The sequence below is a fragment of the Capricornis sumatraensis genome, chromosome 13, assembly GCF_032405125.1.
Source record: "Capricornis sumatraensis isolate serow.1 chromosome 13, serow.2, whole genome shotgun sequence".
NCBI classification, from domain to species: Eukaryota; Metazoa; Chordata; class Mammalia; order Artiodactyla; family Bovidae; genus Capricornis; species Capricornis sumatraensis.
The window spans coordinates 26,727,413-26,747,242 of NC_091081.1; the positions used below are offsets into that span (position 1 = coordinate 26,727,413).

Genomic DNA, 19,830 nt, shown 5'->3' on the forward strand with positions numbered 1-19,830 from the left:
GACTGGAAATTTAAACTGATTAATATACTAAGAGATCTAATTAGAAAAGTGGATAGCATGTAAAAACAGATGGGTAATGTAAATAGAGAGAAACTCTTAAAGAAACAAAGGGAAATAATGGAAATCAAAAACATTGTAATAGAAGTGAAGAATGCCTTTGATAGACTCCTCAGAAGGAAAATAGAGGAAGGAGCAAAGGAAATATTTGAAGTAATAATGGCTGAGAATTTTTCAAAATTAATGACAAGACACCAAATCACCAGTCCAGGAAGATTAGAAGACACCAAATATGATAAATAGCAAATCTACACTTACTCATATCATTTTCAAATTGCTAAGAGTTATATTGGACTTCTCTTCATAAACCATGCAAGCAAGAAGAGAGTGGAGTGAAATGTTTAGAAAGGAAGAGCATTGTAGAAGGACAAGTGAAGGTAAAATAAAATCTTCTGTTTTCTTATTCTTAATTGACATAGTAGGTAACTGTTCAAAATAATAATAGAAGCAGCATAGTGGGTAATTATAGATTTTGGAGAAGGGACATGAACGATAGTGATGTTATAAGGGAAAAGAGGGAGGAATTTGGAATACCATTATTAAAAACTTGGAAAACTATTATATAAAGCACTATCCATGAAGTGCGTCTGTAGTGTTATTTGATGGTTGGTGTAGGTTATGTTTAAATGTATAACACAAACTCTAGTTGTTGTTCAGGCACTAAGTTGTGTCTGACACTTTGTGACACCATGAACTGTAGCACTCTTAAGTTTGTGGCTCCATGAACTATAGCCCACCAAGCTCCTCTCCCTGGAATTTTCCAGGCAAAAATACTTGAGTGGGTTGCCATTTCCTACTCCAGGAGATCATCTTAACTCAGGGACCAAATCCACGTGTCTTGCACCTTCTGCATTGGCAGGCAGATTCTTTACCACTAGTGCCACCTGGGAAGCCTTAGACATTTCACGTAAATGGAATCATACAGTATGTGATTTTTGTGTGTCTGACTTCTTTAATTTAGCAAAAGATTTTCAAGGTTCATCCATGTTGTACCATTTATCAGTATTTCATTCCTTTTTATGGCCAAATAAACATCCCATTGTGTGTGTTCCACACTGCATTTATTCATTCGTCAAATGATTAACATTTGGGTTATTACTACCTTTTGGCTATTACGAATAATGCTGCTAGGAGCATTTACGTGCAAGTTTTTGTGTGGATATTTATTTGTATTTATCTTGAGCATGTATGTAGGAGTAGAATTGCTAGTCATGTGATAATCCTGTGTTTAACCTTTTGAAGAACTGCCTGACTACTTTCCACATCAACCACACCGTTTAACATTTCCATCAGCAGTATGTTGAGGTTTCCAGTTTCTCCGTAACATTTGTTATTGTCTGACTTTTTGATTATAGCTGTTCAGGTGGGTCTAAAGTAATATTTAATTATGGTTTTGATTTGTATTTCACTAGTGGCTACTAAGGTTGAGCATCTTCTCTTGTACTTATTGGCCATTTTTACAGTTTCTTCGGGAAATGTCTATTCACATCCTTTGCCTCTTTGAAAATTGGGTTATTTGTCTTTTTATTGTTGAGATGCAAGACTGTTTATTCTAGATACAAGTCCCAAATACTTTCTCTTATTCCTTAAGTTGTCTTTTTACTTTCTTGTAGACAAGTAAAACTTTATGGTCCTTGAGTGTTTAGCTACCATAAAGTATGCTTGAGAAATATACTAGATTTGCATAATCTCATTATTTGTAACATTTTAGTTATGTGCCTTGGAAAGAAAATTCAGGCATTTATATACAAAGTTGACTGGACAATAAGTTTATTTTGATTAGCTATTAATACTGCTTTAAATCATCTGAGTTAAATTTTCAGATTGTAAATTGGATTATTAATTTTACTTCAAGACCTTGGATTACTTACCTTTCAGTTGAAATACTGTAAGGATTAATATGTTTGACCATTCTGGCTAAAACGTTGAAAACTAAAACATTGGTTTTATAAGTCAGAATTATATTTTTAGCAAGTTAATAAGTACTAGTTATTTTTATGATGTTTAGTTTGAAAGGTGCACATTTTCTTGGGAAGTGTAGCTTGAAACCACTGTTAGCAGTTTAATTTTCTAAGGCTAGGGCTTTTAGAATAGTATGATAGTATACCATGGTGTGTGAAGTAGTATTCAGGCTGAGGCTCACTATCTCTGTGAAAGCAAAGGTGATTACTGGTTTCCTTTCTATGATAATATTTGCAAACTAAATTACATATGAATGTTGAGCATGTCATTTCATCAGATTTTTGCATATTAATCATAAAATAATTTGTTTATATATGCTTTTTTGCAACCCAATGGACTGGAGCCTTGCAGGCTCCTCTGTCCATGGAATTCTCCAGGCAAGAATACTGGAATGGGTTGCCATTCCCTTCTCCAGGGTATCTTCCTGACCCAGGGATTGAACCCAGGTCTCCTGCATTGCAGGTGAATTCTTTACCATCTGACTACCAGGGAAGCCCTAAAATAATCAACAGCAAGTTAAGTGAAGTGAAAGTCAGTCAGTCATGTCCGACTCTTTGCGACTCCAGGCCAGAATACTGGAGTGGGTAGCCTTTGCCTTCTCCAGGGGATCTTCCCAACCTGGGATCGAACCCAGGTCTCCCACATTGCAGGCGGATTCTTTACTATCTGAACCACCAGGGAAGCCTGGGAATACTGGAGTGGGTAGCCTATTCCTTCTTTAGCAAATCTTCCTAACCTAGGAGTTGAACCAGGGTCTCCTGCATTGCAGGCAGATTCTTTACCAGCTGATCTACCAGGGAAGTAGGAGTTGGTTATCTTACTGCTGTTACTATGGAAAGTGAAGTCGCTCAGTCGTGTCCGACTCCTGGCGACCCCATGAACTGCAGCCTACCAGGCTCCTCCGTCCATGGGATTTTCCAGGCAAGAGTACTGGAGTGGGTTGCCATTGAGGTGGTCCTTAATTCAGTCTCTTGTACTCCCTAGCAAACAGGTGGGGAATAGGAGGACATTATGAATATCTTCATTAACATTTGAAAAGCAATATTTATAAGGAGAAAAAAATAAAAGCAGTCAAATTTCTACTAGACTCCATTTTTGAAAACCCTTGTAGATGTTACCCAGTATGAAAAAAATCCTGTTGTTTCTGCTTTCTAACCATAAATTCTCAATTTTCTGACATCAGCTTTGGATGTCTACCATTCAGTTCAGTTGTGACACTACCTGAAGTTTGTGCAGACTCCAGAGTAAGGGATCAGTCCCATAAGACTGTCCTCACTCCTCAGCCATGAATGGGGTCCCCAGGCTACCTTCACTTATGTTCAGCCAACTGCGGATTAGTGGTTTTCCATAATCTCTCTCTCAAGTCCCTTTCAGGTTCAATAAATGGCTATAATAACTTACAAATTTAAGGAAAGTGTTATACTTAATGTGGTTTATTTAAAAGGATACAAATGAGTAGCCTCATGAAAAGATACATAGGACACATTTCAGAAGGCTCCTGAACTCAGGTACCTCTATCTCCATGGAGTTGGCATGCACCACCAATTAGGAAACTTCCCAAAGCCTCATTGTTCAAGTTTTTATTGAAGTTTTCTTACAAAAGCGTGACTGATTAAATCATTGGCCATTGGTGATTTAACCTGGAGATGAGATGGGTGAGATGAGGTTGAAAGTTTCAACGCTCTAATGATATGGTTGATTCCTGGGTAACCAGCCCCCATTTTGAAGCTGTCTAACAACCCCACCAAGAGGCTTCTCATTAGCATAAACTCAGGTATGGTCACAAGGAGTTCATTATGAATAATGAAAGATTCTGCTATCAGGATGCTCAGGAGATAACCAGTCGTTATAAGAACTATGTATAACGAATCAGGCACAAAGATCAAAATAAACATATTTTAAAAATTAAACCACATATGCTAGTCTAATATGTAATAAACACCCCGTGTATTTCAGGCTCTCTGCTACGCATTAAGAATAGGAAGAATGAAAAGACATGATGTGTGTGTTCAAGGAACTCACAGTGTAGGTGTGAAGATAGAGACAGTGACGCTGCATCTTATAGGGTGTTAGGGTCTGAAGCTAAAGGTATGAGATTAAAACCTGAAAGGCAGAATTTCTCTGACAATCTCTTAAGTTGCATGAAATCCACCACACATCTTTCTATAAGTCCAACAGCTTAGTTTTCCAACATCACAGTCTCCTCAGTTGAGCTCTAGTTGAAATAGTTGGTCTGCGATCAGGGCCGTATTTTATGAAAACTCTTAACTGTATCTTTTAAATAGTAAGATCATACTTAGTTAACGTCTCTCGATAAGAGGTGCTTCTACAATTAGAAGCATATAGGAACTGAGAGACTAAGGAACAACAGATTTATATGTCTCATAGTGCCAGAGGATAAATTTGTTGTCTGATCACACTGGTATCATTTAATTGTGTTCTCATATTATTCACTTAGTCTCCTCTATCTGTGTCTCTTCTCATCCTCCCTCAATCCCTTTCTATCTAGTAAATAAGACACATATATGATGTGATTCCAGTGTGTATAAACATATGTATAGTGTAAGTGCCATAATAGATTTATATAGGACACAAGTGGAGAAACACGTTTAAACTCATCTTTGTGGGTAAAGGATGTGCTGTGCTGTGCTTAGTCGCTCAGTCCTGTCTGACTCTTTGCAACCCCATGGGCTGTAGCCCGCCAGGCTCCTCTGTCCATGGGATTCTCTAGACAAGAATACTGGAGTGCGTTGCCATACCCTCCTCCAGGGGATCTTCCCGACCCAGGGATTGAACCAGTGTCTCTTATATCTCTTGCACTGGCAGGTGGGTTCTTTACCACTAGCACTACCTGGGAAGCCCAAAGGATGATATTCATAGTTGAATTAGCAAGTGGAACTGATACTTCAAAATGAGATGCAGTCAGTGGTTTCCATCCAAATACTAATCACATACTTCATTTCCTTCAAAAAAATACTTGTTATGTCTGTCTTTTTCCTATTTTCTCAGTGATTCTTCTGCTTAGAGAGTATATTAATTCAAGGAAATGTACTGAGCATGTCTGTGACATGGCTGAGGCAGAGGATTCTAAAGTCCAGTTTCTCTGGCTTGTGATGCTGCTGTAACTTGTCCACAGTACTCCAAGTTGTACTGGTGAATATAAATATGGGAAAATTAATCTTCCCTATTGAGCAGAGAACTGTAGGCCAACATATAATGCGTCCTTTGGCCACCTACACGGTTATGTTACAGTAATACATCTTCTGTTTTGCCCTTTGTTTTCCCTGTGTATAAAACAGAAAGCTTTTATGTTGATCTATTTTTCCTTTATGCTGAAAAAGTTACCTTCTTTTATACTGAAAACTTATTTTCTAGTATACTATTTTAATTCTGTTGTTGTTTGTTATGTGTATATATGTATATATATGTGTTTGTGTATATGTGAGTTAGGATTCCCTGGTAGCTCAGACGGTAAAGAATCTATCCACAGTGCAGAAGACCTGGGTTCGATGCCCAGATCAGGAAGATCCCCTGGAGAAGGGAATGACAACCCACTCCAATATTCTTGCCTGGAGAATTCCATGGACAGAGGAGCCTGGCGAGCTACAGTCTGTGAGGTTGCAGAGTTGGACATGACTGAGCCACACACACCCACACACACCCACCCACCCACACACACACACACACACACACACACACACACACACGCTGCTTTGCTTGGGGTTGCCACAAGGATTACAATTAACATCTTAATTTAAAACAGTCCAGTTTGGATTAATCTCAATTTTAATATACAAAAACTTTTTCTAGTATAAAACCATTTATAAAAATTATATCTTTATACATTATAAGCTTATCAACATAATTTTTTAGATTTCTTTATGTATTTTATTTTGGAGGGCTGTGGTGGGTTGTTGCTGCTGCTCGCAGGCTTTCTGTAGTTGCAGAGAGTGGGGGCTGCTTTCTGGTTGTGGGGTGCGGGCTTTCCGTTGTGGTGGCTTCTCTGTTGCAGAGCACAGGCTCTAGGGCGTGTGGGCTTCAGAGCATTGGCTTAGTTGCTGTGGCACAGGCTTAGTTGTTACATGGCACGTAGCATCTTCCCGGACCTGGGATGGAACCAATGTTCCTCACATTGTAAAGCGGATTCTTAACCGCTGGACCACCAGGGAAGCCCCCATCAATACAATCTTATAACAATTTTATGCACCTGTCCTTTAAGTGAGACAGAAGAAAAGAGTTACAAATATACATTTTTATTATCTTTTGTGTTCAGTTACTTAGCTACCTTTACTCTTGCTTTTTATTACTTAGTGTGGATTTGAGTTACTGTCTGTTGTTTTTTCGTTTCAGCCTAAAATGAAATAACCATTCAGTGTTTCTTACAGGGCAGGTCTGCCAGTGATGAATTCTTTCAATTTTCCTTTATCTAGGAATGTCTTAAGTTTCTTTTTTCCCACCTCACCTAGCTCTCCTTCATTTTTTGAAGGGTGCTTCAGCTAGATACAGAATTCTTGGATGACAGTCTTTCTCTTTCATCTCTGTGACCGTATCATCCTGCCCACTGGCCTGCGTAGTTTCTAATGAGAGGTCAGCTATTAAACTTGTTCAGGAAGCTTTGTAGCTAAGAAATGTTTTCCTTTTGCCACTTTCATGATTTCTGTCTGTCTTTCGACAGTTTGGCTGTGAAACATCTAGGTGTGAATCTCTTCAGCTTTGTCCCACTTGAAGTTTATTGAACTTCTTAGATACACATACTGATGTTTTCCATTAAATTGGAGACGTTTTTTGTCGTTATTTTTTTCAGATACTCTTTCCACTCCTTTTTGTCTCTCCTCTCCTTTGGAAACTCACATTGTGTTGGCATACCCGATGTAGTCCCACAGATCTCTGAGGCTCTCTGTTCATTTTTCTTTGTGTGTGGTGCCCACACACATGCACCCGCACATGCGCTTAGTGGCTTAAGTTGTGTTCGACTCTTCGCAACCCTATGGGCTGTAGCCCACCAGGCTCCTCTGTCCAAGGGATTCTCCAGGCAAAAATACTGAAGGGGTTATCGTGCCCTCCTCCAGGGGATCTTCCTGACCCAGGGATCAAGTCCATGTCTCTTGTGTCTCCTGCTTTGGCAGGTGGGTTCTTTACCACTAGCGCCACCTGGGAAGCCCAGGTTTCTTCGTAAGATTGGAGAGTCTCAACTGTCTGTAAGTTCAGTGATTCCTTTGCCAGTTCAAATGTGCTGTTTATCTTCTCTAGTAAAATTTTCATTTCTATTATTGCTCTTTTCAACTCAAATGTGTATATTATTGTTTTTGTGTTTTTTAATTGCATTGGATGGGAATATAATTTTCATATTGAAATGCCAACTTTTTATTTGTTTTTATAATTTGTCTCTTCATGTATGTTTTCTAAGTAGAGAATATAAAATGTATTATATTTGTATATAAATATAAAATTATTATATATAAATGTATTAAATATATAAATTTATATATAAAATGTGACTCAAACTTTCCTTTAATTCTTTATACGTAACTTCCTTTATTTCTTTAAAATATTTTTAATAGCTGATTTAGGGTCTTTGTCCAGGAAGACCAACATCTCGACTTCTTCTGAGACAGTTTCTGTTGATTTTTTTTCCTATGTATGGGTCATGCTTCCCTGTTTCTTTGTACGTCTTACAATTTTGTGTTGGAAACTAGATATTTTCAATAACATGACAGTTAAGAAAACCATAGTCCTTCCTACCCCCAGGATTTGTTTTGCTCTGTTGTTGGTGTTGCTGTTTGTTTCTTTAATGACTTTCCTGGGTTTATTCTGTTCAGTTTCTGTTCTTTGAAGTCTGGTCAGCTAGCTTGATGGTCAGTTATTGATTGGCCAGAGATTCCTTCAAATGCTTCAAGCCAGTAGGTCTCTATTTAGCATTTGCTGAGGGGCTGTGTGTGTGTGTGTGTGTGTGTGTGTGTGTGTGTGTGTGTGTGTTGAAGCAAAGCTTCAAGATCACCCAGAAGTGAATTATTAGGGCCTTGTTAGGTCTTCTGCGCAGTTCACACAGCTCCACATATGTGCATAGCCTTCTAAATTCCCTGACTGTTGCAGAGTTTTTCAAAGCCCCTTACAGATATTTGACTCCTCAGTTTTTCCTTTTAAGTATTTTGGTCACCCTCTTTATTAGCTGCAACTAGTAAAATCTGTTCAGGAAACTGCAATGTTAAACAATTGCTATTGACTATTTTCAACAAGTACACTGCAGATAGGACTGTAAACATTGAGAGAGCTCTGAGTTGTCAAATAAAACCTGAAGAATGCAGTTTTTCTAGCAAGCTGCCATGCAGGTGAAATAGTAAGAGTTTTCTAGTGCTTCCGGGGGCGAGGGGAGGGGGAATGCAAATGTATTCTGGCTCTCCAGTATCTGCTCCGTTTTTAGGTTTCACAGCTACCATGGTAGCAAGATTTTGGTTTTCAGTGCCTATCTGGAGCTGGAGATGAGAGATTGCATTAGGACAAGTTAACAGCCTACAAAGTTTGCTGTTCTTGCTAAGATCAACAGGTTTTCCTGAGTAAGCATTACTTGGATTATCACAATCCTTCGGTTAATTTCCTGAGTGCCAGAAAAAAGTTTATTTTGACAGTGTTTATCTGTATTCTTTAAAAAATTTTTTTCTTGAAGTATAGTTGATATGGTACAGTTGATAGTATGGTATAGGTGTACAGTATAGTGGTTTATTATTTTTAAAGGTATCCGACCAGTCCATTCTTAAGGAGATCAGTCCTGGGTGTTCTTTGGAAGGACTGATGCTAAAGCTGAAACTCCAATACTTTGGCCACCTCATGTGAAAAGTTGACTCATTGGAAAAGACCCTGATGCTGGGAGAGATTGGGGGCAGGAGGAGAAGGGGACGACAGAGGATGAGATGGCTAGATGGCATCACCGACTCGATAGACATGAGTTTGGGTGAACTCTGGGAGTTGGTGATGGACAGGGAGGCCTGGCGTGCTGCGATTCATGGGGTCACAAAGACTCGGACACGACTGAGCGACTAAACTGAACTGATAGTTCATTTATAGTTATAAAATATTGGCTATATTCCCTGTGTTGTAAATTACATCCTTGTAGCACATTTTATACATAATAGTTTACCTCTAAATCCTCTACCCGTAAATTGCCCCTCCTCCTTTCCATCGCCCTCCTGGTAACCACTAGTTCTCTATGTCTGTGCGTCTTTTCTGTTGTATTCACTAGTTTTGCACTTTTTAAGATTCCACATATAAGTGATGTATCATGCAGTATTTGTGTTTCTGTCTGACTTATTTCACTTAGCATCAGTTTCAGTTTAGTCTCTCAGTTGTGTCCGACTCTTTGAGACCCCGTGGACTGCAGCACGCCAGGCCTCCCTGTCCATCACCAACTCTGGAGTCTACCCAAATTCATGTCCATTGAGTTGGTGATGCCATCCAGCCATCTCATCCTCTGTCGTCCCCTTCTCCTCCTGCCCCCAATCTCTCCCAGCATCAGGGTCTTTTCCAGTGAGTCAGCTCTTCACATGAGGTGGCCAAAGTTTTCGAGCTTCAAGATCAATCTTTCCAATGAACACCAGGACTAATTTCCTTTAGGATGGATTGGTTGGATCTCCTTGCAGTCCACGGGACTGTCAAGAGTCTTCTCCAACTCCACAGTTCAAAAGCATCAATTCTTCGGCGCTCAGCTTTCTTTATAGTCCAACTCTCACATCCATACATGACCTCTGGAAAAACCATAGCCTTGACTAGACTGACCTTTGTTGGCAAAGTAATGTCTCTGCCTTTTAATATACTGTCCAGGTTGGTCATAACTTTGCGTCCAAGGAGTAAGTGTCTTTTAATTTTATGCCTGCAATCACCATCTGCAGTGATTTGGGAGCCCAAAAACATAAAGTCAGCAACCGTTTCCACTATTTCCCCATCTATTTGCCACGAACTGATGGGGACTGGATGCCATGATCTTCATTTTCTGAATGTTGAGCTTTAAGCCAACTTTTTCACTCTCTTCTTTCACTTTCATCAAGAGGCACTTTAGTTCTTCTTCACTTTCTACCATAAGGGTGGTGTCATCTGCATATCTGAGATTATTGATATTTCTCCCAGCAGTCTTGATTCCAGCTTGTGCTTCTTCCAGCCCAGCATTTCTCATGATGTACTCTGCATATAAGTTAAATAAGCAGGGTGACAATATACAGCCTTGACGTACTCCTTTTCCTATTTGGAACCAGTCTGTTGTTCCATGTCCAGTTCTAACTGTTGCTTCCTGACCTGCATATAGGTTTCTCAAGAGGCAGGTCAGGTGGTCTGGTATTCCCATCTCTCTCAGAATTTTCCACAGTTTATTGTGATCCACACAGTCAAAGTCTTTGGCATAGTCCATAAAGCAGAAATAGATGTTTTCCTGGAACTCTTGCTTTTTCGATGATCCAGCAGATGTTGGCAATTTGATCTCTGGTTCCTCTGCCTTTTCTAAAACCACCTTGAACATCTGGAAGGTCACAGTTCATGTACTGTTGAAGCCTGGCTTGGAGAATTTTGAGCATTACTTTACTAGCGTGTGAGATGAGTGCAATTGTGCGATAGTTTGAGCATTCTTTGGCATTGCGTTTCTTTGGGATTGGAATGAAAACTTACCTTTTTCAGTCCTGTGGCCACTGTTAAATTTTTCAAATTTGCTGACATTTTGGGTGTAGCATTTTCACAGCATCATCTTTTAGGATATGAAATAGCTCAACCGGAATTCCATCACCTCCACTAGCTTTGTTCATAGTGGTGCTTCCTAAGGCCCACTTGAGTTCACATTCCAGGATGTCTGGCTCTAGGTGAGTCATCACACCAAGGTGATTATCTGGGTCATGAAGCTCTTTTTTGTACAGTTCTTCTATGTGTTCTTGCCACCTCTTCTTAATATCTTCTGCTTTTGTTAGGTCCATACCATTTCTGTCCCTTACTGAGCCCATCTTTGCATGAAATGTTCCCTTGGTACCTCTAATTTTCTTGAAGAGATCTCTAGTCTTTCCCATTCTGTTGTTTTCCTCTATTTCTTTGCACTGATCCCTGAGGAAGGCTTTCTTATCTCTCCTTGCTATTCTTTGGAACTCTGCATTCAAATGGGTATATCTTTCCTTTTCTCGTTTGCTTTTTGCTTCTCGTCTTTTCATAGCTATTTGTAAGGCCTCCTCAGACAGCCATTTTGCTTTTTTGCATTTCTTTTCCATGGGGATGGTCTTGATCCCTGTCTCCTGTACAGTGTCACGAATTTCCATCCATAGTTCATCGGGCACTCTATCAGATCTAGTCCCTTAAATCTATTTCTCACTTCCACTGTATAATCATAAGCGATTTTATTTAGGTCATACATGAATGGTCTAGTGGTTTTGCCTGCTTTCTTCAATTTGAGTCTGAATTTGGCAATAAGGAGTTCATGATCTGAGCCACAGTCACCTCCTGGTCTTGTTTTTGTTGACCTTATATATCTTCTTTGGCTGCAAAGAATATACTCAGTATGATTTCTGTGTTGGCCATCTGGTGATGTCCATGTGTAGAGTCTTCTCTTGTGTAGATTGAAGAGGTTTTTTGCTATGACCAGTGTGTTCTCTTGGCAAAACTCTATTAGCCTTTGCCCTGCTTCATTCTGTACTCCAAGGCCAAATTTGCCTGTTAATCCAGGTGTTTCTTGACTTCCTGCTTTTGCGTTCCAGTACCCTCTAATGAAAAGGACATCTTTTGGGGTGTTAGTTCTACAAGGTCTTGTAGATCTTCCTAGAACCGTCCAACTTCAGTGTTACTGCTCGGAGAATAGACTTGGATTACCGTGGGGACGACCCAGGATGAGATGGCTGGATGGCATCACGGACTCGATGGATGTGGGTCTTGGTGAACTCCGGGAGATGATGATGGACAGGGAGGCCTGGCGTGCTGCAATTCATGGGGTCGCAAAGAGTTGGACACGGCTGAGCGACTGAACTGAACTGACCATGATATTGAATGGTTTGCCTTGGAAATGAACAGAGATAATTCTGTCGCTTTTGAGATTGCATCCAAGTACTGCATTTTGGACTCTTTTGTTGACTATGATGGCTACTCTATTTCTTCTAAGGGATTCTTGCACACAGTAGTAGATATAATGGTCATCTGAGTTAAATTAACCCATTCCAGTCAATCTTAGTTTGCTGATTCCTAGAATGTTGACGTTCACTCTTGCCATCTCCTGTTTGACGACTTCCAATTTGCCTTGATTCATGGACCTGACATTCCAGGTTCCTATGCAGTGTTGCTCTTTACAGCATCGGATGTAGCTTCTGTCATCAGACACATCCACAACTGGGTATTGTTTTTGCTTTGGCTCCGTCCCTTCATTCTTTCTGGAGTTACTTCTCCACTGATCTCCAGTAGCATATTGGGCACCTACCAACCTGGGGAGTTCATCTCTCAGTGTCCTATTATTTTGCCTTTTCATACTGTTCATGGGGTTCTCAAGGCAAGAATACTGAAGTGGTTTGCCACTCCTTCTCCAGTGGACCACATTCTGTCAGATCTCTCCACCATGACCCGTCCATCTTGGGTGGCCCCACACGACATGGCCTAGTTTCACTGCGTTAGACATGTGATCAGATTGGCCTGTTGTCTGTGATTGTGGTTTCAGTCTGTCTACCCTCTGATGCCCTCTCTCAGTGCCTATTGTCTTACTGGGGTTTCTCCTACCTTGGACGTGGGGTATCTCTTCACGGCTGCTCCAGGAAAGCGCACCTGCTGCTCCTTACCTTGGACGCGGGGTATCTCCTCATGGCCACTGCTGCTGACCTTGCATGTGGAGCATCTCCTCTCAGCCACCGCTCCCGACCTTGCATGTGGGGTATCTCCTCTCAGAAGTTCACCACTCCAGCGCTGCGCAGCATAAGTATCACTGACCATAATACTGTCCAAATCCATCCATGTTGTTACATATGGCAAAATTTCAATCTTTTTTTATGGCCAAGTAGTATTCTTGCGGGGGGGGGGGGTGTATGTATACATATGCACACAGCTTCTTTATCCGTGCATCTGCTGATGAACACTTAGGTTGCTTCCATATCTTGGAAATTATAAAAAATGCTGCTGTGAATTTTTGGGGTGCATATATCATCTTCAATTAGTATTTTTACTAATTACTTCCTCTGCCTTTCTGAATGTACTTCTTCCCATTGTTATGTATTTTTATTAGCATTGTGTTTCCAGTCTGTTATGCAGCTTCTCTTTGCTTGTTTTTCTCTTATATGTTTCTACTGAACCCTTGGAACTCTGGTTCCATGGCTAACATACTTTGTTGTTGTTTAATCACTAAGTCATGTCTGACTCTTTTGTGACCCCGTGGACTGTAGCCCACCAGGCTGCTCTGTCCATGGGATTTCCCAGGCAAGAATACTGGAGTGGGCTGCCATTTCCTTCTCCAGGGGACCTTCCCGACTCGGGGATTGGACCTGCATCTCCTGCATGGCAGGATGGTTCTTCACCACTGAGCCACCTGGAAGCCTGCTAGCATACTTCCGCTCTCCATTATTCACCGACTGTTACTGCTCTTTTCTTTTCAGGGACTGATTCTCTCTCATCCCACAGAAATCAAAATCCTTTATTACTCCCTTAAATGTTAGTATTCCTCAAGTTTCTGGCCTATACCCCTTCTGTTGTCTGTCTTATTGCCCCTGAGGGTTATTACCTAATTGTTGCTCAGACTCGCAAGTCTGTCTTCTTCCTTCTCTAGCCCAGATCTTTGTCTTAAATTCCACATCTGTATCTAATTGTGCTTAATGTAAATCTTTGGAATTTCTGTAGACAGAAAAAATTTCTTAAGTTCAAAATATAAATCAATTTATATTTCTTTCTCAGTTTCTTTGATACTCTCATTTATCTATTTGCCTAAACCAAAAATGTGGATCATTTTTTATTCTTTCTCCTTTACCCTTCCTCCATATATTAGAGTCAGTTACTTTTCAATTCTGTGCCCTAAATCCTACTTGAATTAGATTTTCTTCATCTCTGCTGACATCTCTTGCCTGAAGTACTCCCGTAGACTCCTAAACAGATCTTCCCGTTATAGTCCCATTCTGTCCCGAACTTCTTCACAGTGTGTCCACAAGGAAATTATAAAATGCAAACCCGCATAAGTCACAGAGTCTACACACAGGCGCGTGTATGTACACATACACACACACACTTTGCCCTTCTCTCCATTGCATTTCGTGCTCCGTCCCAATTGCCTTTTCCTGTTTCCGAACCATGTTATGTTCCTGTTCACTTTCAGTTGCATACCACGCTATTCTTTCTCCTTTGCTTTTTGTTGCTTCGTCAGGGAAACCTTCCTGTATTCTCACAAACAGTATTACATACCTCTAACCATACTGTAATTGCCTGTTACTCATCTTTATCTCCAAGTAGAATGCCAAGTCCATGAGATCAGAGACTGTGGTTATGAGCAGCCTGTGGCCTAGCACTTAACATTGGGCTTCCACAAATTATTTGATGAATAGCAAATTTATGCCTACATATACAAATGATGGAACCAACCATGTTGAGCACTGAGAATACAAAGATGTATTCAGCAAATGTATAAATAAAACAGCCATTTGAAACATCTGGTGTTTGAGGGATATAGCTCTGCTAGTAATGCAGCATTCCTAACTTAAAGCTGATGATTCTAAATGAAGTCCTGTATGCCTTGGTTGAAAAATACAGTGCCATGAATATATATCTCAAATCCCGAAGCATTATTTAGAAATGAAGGGAGAAAATGAAGAGAAACTATTCAATAGGAAGTTATATATATATGCCCATAATAAAGTTAGTAATTTTACTTAGTTTTTATATTATTTTGTTTTTAATTTCTGGGTCATTGAAAAGTAGGTGACTTCTTTCCTGCCTGTCTTTTATACAAATTGTATAATATTTAGAAACTATTTATAAGCAACAAGAAAGAAAATGAAATCACCCATTATCTGATTTAATATATATAGTTTCACAATTGAAATAAATCTGAATATCACCAGAAATAGATATATCATAAGCATCTCTCTATGCTAGGAAATACATCAATACCATCTGTTACTGAGGTTAGCAAACTTTATACCACATAGTATATATTTGAGGCTTTAAGGGCTAGAAGGTCTTTGTCACAGTTATTCAACTCCTCCTGTATTTGGAATAGACCATTCCAAATGGGTGTGGTGTATTCCAGTAAAACTTTACTTAAAAGATAGGTGACAAGCAGGATTTGGTATAAGGGCCATAGATATGTTCTGTGATAACATATAAACCATAATTACTTAATTTCCTATTTGAAGATGTTTATTATCTTCATTTTTTACGATTATTATACTGTCTTAGCATCTTAATATCTAAATCTTTATGTACATTCTTAACTTTTTTCCTTAGCATAAATCCTGGAAAAAACGTCTAGGGCTAAGAGTATATCCTTAAGACTTCTTTTTTTCATGAGAATAGGTGATATAACACTTGCTTTCAAACTGTGACTATTAGGAGTTTTGTTTGGTTCATTTTGTGGTTTTTGTGGGGCTAGGAAAAGAAAGATGGAGTGATGGAGGCAAAGAAAGACTGGAGGGAAACATTGAATGATCGTAATACAAAACTTAAGAGATGTTTCATGAAGAAGAAAACATGAGAAATTTCATAAATACAAATTTTTCTGTTCATATAACCAAGTTTTTTTATTATTATTATTTGTTTCATAGCTCTGTAGAGTTTTGTTTAAAATTTTGTGTAGATTGAGATTTGAGAGATGGGGTTTGCAAATTTCAAAATGAACTTTTCTGAATCAGTCTCCTAAGATTCTCTTAGGCTAGTATGATTTTGATTGTGATTACCAATGAGCTTGTTTTGAAAAAAAAAAAAAAAGGAAAAAAGAGGCCATTAAATTTTCCTGTTCTGGTTGACAGGGAAGTCTAATCAGAGCAGGGATTACTATCCATGGACAAAATCCTGCTTGTCCCCTGTTGTAAATGAAATTTTATTGGAACACGGCCATGGCCATTCACTTAAGTACTGTCTATGACTGCTTTCAGGCCACGACGACAGAGTTCCATAGTTACAGCAGGGACAGTATAGCCCATAAGGCCTAAAATATGTACTGTATCCCACTTAACAGAAAAAGGATTTTCAGACCCCTGAATAAGAGGAATGGCATATGTTAGTCTTTCTGTTATTGAAAATGGATCTACAAAACCAGAAGTCATTTTGTTACAGATACACTAACAAGTTTTTAGAAGCACAGTTAATTCAGATCCCAAATCTGGGCTTGCAAAATATAGAAGAAAATGTGAGAAAACAATAAAAGAAATGTTGGAATACAGAGGGCTTAATGTTTAGTGAAGTTTTAAGTTCTGTGAGAGATTAGATTTAGAGTACCACAACACTGGCTGTTACAGAAGCACCTACCTTAGTTATAAAATCCCTTCTTACATAGTTGGAAAATAGCCAATTCTACAAAGTTTTGCTATAGTGTCTTTAAGTGAGCAGTTATGCTGTGACAAGTTCAGTGGAAAATTTTTTGAAACCTGTTTACATAGGCTTATTCTCCCAACGACAGTCTTTGTTCCTACTGAATTTGTTTCCTTAATTCCATTTCACATAACAATAATAGGAAACATTCAGAAAGTAGGGATATTTTCTTTCTTTGGATCCACGTTACCTGGAAATAACTAATATCCAGAATCCCAAATCATTTAGTAAGGTTTTGAAGCAACATAGCTTTTGTTAATTTGAGAAAGACATTCTTAAGAGAATCTTGTGTGAAATTCTTTGGAGTATAGTAGAAATGACTCGAGACTGAAGTCGAATATCCCTTTTAACTAGGCCACTAAAGAGATAGTGAAGAAACCTGAGTCTGTAGTACCAGCTACTTGGGCTGCTTCTATGAGGGAGAAGCCACTAATGCTCACACCACTGGTTTTAGGGGGTTTCCTCACCACTGAGTCTAATCCTTAGCAGGGTGAGGGCATCTGAGGGACTGTTCATCTGTATGGTCCCACACATTTGTGTGGGATAGAGCTAATGGAAGGAAATAAATAAAAAGTCTGTATCTTGTCAAGATCAAGCAATGCTATGGCAGAGCTACAAATTTTACAGTAATAAAAGACATACTGTTGCCAAAAAGACATTGACTCTCATTCATTTTTACACGTTTCTCTTTGTTTTAACTTTTGAGTCTTATTTTATCTTGTTTCTGTGACACTTATTCTGTGTTAGAGCTGTTATAGCTCTGCCAAGAATTCCTTATGCTGTGGTTGCTCTTCAGGAGATTGTTCTTGAGAAAGGGTGGTGAGTAAAGCACTGAGCCATCCCTCGCTGCTGTAGAGCTAGATGGAGGTGCATCTGTTTTGATGTAATGACTACAGCTTTGAGTGGGACTTCGGATCCTTCAGGGTAGGAAAGTACAGTAAGCTGGGAACTTTCTACGTCCTTCTGTAACCTTGGTGGTGGTGCCTTAGTTGTATCTGAGTCCCTCTGTTTTCATAGATAGGTTTTTTCAGATATTCTGGGTTTTTACACCATTCCTTCTCCTTAAGCAGCTATTCTGTTTTGCTGGAAGCTCTTGCATTCATTTAATAAATGTCTATTAAACGCATATGTTTTGTGCTGGATCCTGGGGATTTTATGATCATTGAAACACAGCATCAGGTCCCAAAGAGTCTGCAGTCAGATGGGAGAGTCAAATAAAGAAACAGGTGTTAATAGTACAGAATAAAAACTGAGAAATTAAGAATTAAGGAAGCCAGTTATTAATTAAAAAAAAAATATTGAACCAGAATGGTTAAATGGAAAGAGCATTGGTTTTAGATTTTGTTGATCTGATTTTAAATCTTGATTCTGTTACCTAATAGGTATGTTATTTTACTAAAGTTAACCTTTGTGGCACTTGCAAGGTTGTTCTAAGTTTTAGAAACAAATGCATGTAAAGCACTTGATGTCCAGTGTCTGCTGAATAAATCATTTCTGTTTTTTTCCTAAATCATACACCACAAATTTTTATAGTTCCAAAACCTATAAATAGAAAAATCATTTCTCTGGCCCCTACTCCACAGGAGATATGAAAAGAGGCTATTTTAAATGTTTAAATGAACTTTGTAAATATCCTGCCTATGAGGAAACTATTAGAAATGAAATTTTATAATTATTTCTTATAAAATGTATCTAAATTTCCATTATTAAGATATTGATTAAAATTAAAGCTTAACAGTATTACTTGTAAAATATGCTAGTAATTCTGTAATCGCTGGTCTTAGATTTTATTTGTCAGCTTAAAAAGGGAATACAATTCTGTCTCCTCACCTCCCTGGAGGACTCTGTGGTTTAGCATGTCAGGTACTTTTAACCAAACTGTGGTTTATATCCAGAAGTTGTAATGGTTATAACCTTTTTTCATGAGATGTTCAAAAAACATTAAAATAGATCATCAGTAAATTGATAAATATATTTTTTAAGACTCATTCATTATTACAATTTGAGTTTTTTCTATTTAAAAAATTAAAAGCTGCAATATTTAGAAAACAGTATCATGCTGCATGGTAACTCAGACAGTTAAGACTTGTCTGCAATGCTAGGAGATCCGGGTTCGATCCCTGGGTCAGGAAGATCCCCTGGAGAAGGAAATGGCAACCCACTCCAGTATTCTTGCTTGGAAAATTCCATGGACAGAGGAGACTGGCGGGTTACAGTCCAGGGGGCGCAAAGAATCTGATGCGACTGAGCAACTAACACTTTCACTTTCATTGTGTTGTATTTAGAATGAAACAGAATAAGAAATTCGCTTTTAAATGAAAGAGTTTTTTTTTATTTCTTTGAAATTATGTAACATAAAATTAGAAATTGAAATTGGTCTAACAGCAACAGAATTTGTGATTCTTCGAAAATGTCAAAGTTAGCTCAGATCTGAATACTGTACTGAGGAGGGCATAGATCTTATTCCATTATGTGACCTTTGCAGTTTTGCTATACTTTATAACTATTCCAGATTTATTTGTTAATTCTTAAAAATATGACAAGCTGATATTATTCACTAGAAAAAATATAAATACAAGATATCAACAGAACATGAAACTTTTTAAATTTATTTTATGTAAATCACTCTAAATTATAAATAGGAAATAGTGATCAAACAAAAACTTTTCTGAAGGAAGAAAAAGCCAGGAAACAAGAGTGGGGTGAGAGGTGGGGGAGAAGCCTTAGGATAGTGTTGGCAGAGCAGTACAGTGATAGTGACAGAAGGAGAAAATGGGTGTGTTCTTCCATCACTGCTGTTTTCCTCTGTGCTTGTATCAGACAAATGGCACATGCCCAAGGGGAACAGGGGACAATGTTCTGAGGACAGGAACCGCTTTTATACAGCCCTGCCAGATTGGTCAGAGTAATAGTGCATCTGCTTTTTGTTACTTCACCTTGCTGTGGATGCATTACTGTTTCTGTAGCACTTTCTTTAGTGGATGGGTTCTCACTCACGTTACCTGCTTTGTCATGGCTGTGTGGGACTGTCTGTTGGCGGATCAGCACCATGTACCCTTTCTGCACCTTGCCTAATGTGATGACTTCCTGGAAAGTGTGCATGCTTGTTTTTTCCCCTCATTGTGTCTTCCCTGTCCCACTTCACCAGATGTGCAATTTAGATATCCAGAAGTCTATTACAGACAACTGATCTGTAGGGATTGTCTTTTGTTTTTGTCTGTTTTGATTTTTTTCCCCCTACAGCAGAATTTCATTTTTGCCCTTCCCAACTACCCCCTCTCCATAGCAAAATTCCGCCCACTGGAA

The 19,830-nt window shown here is 38.9% G+C and overlaps 1 protein-coding gene across 1 annotated transcript in view; it reads left to right on the forward strand.

The window, feature by feature from the left end:
* The window catches only part of REV3L (REV3 like, DNA directed polymerase zeta catalytic subunit), a 175,314-nt gene that overhangs the window by 37,546 nt on the left and 117,938 nt on the right, over positions 1 to 19,830 (forward strand). The gene's annotated exons all lie outside the window — the stretch shown is intronic.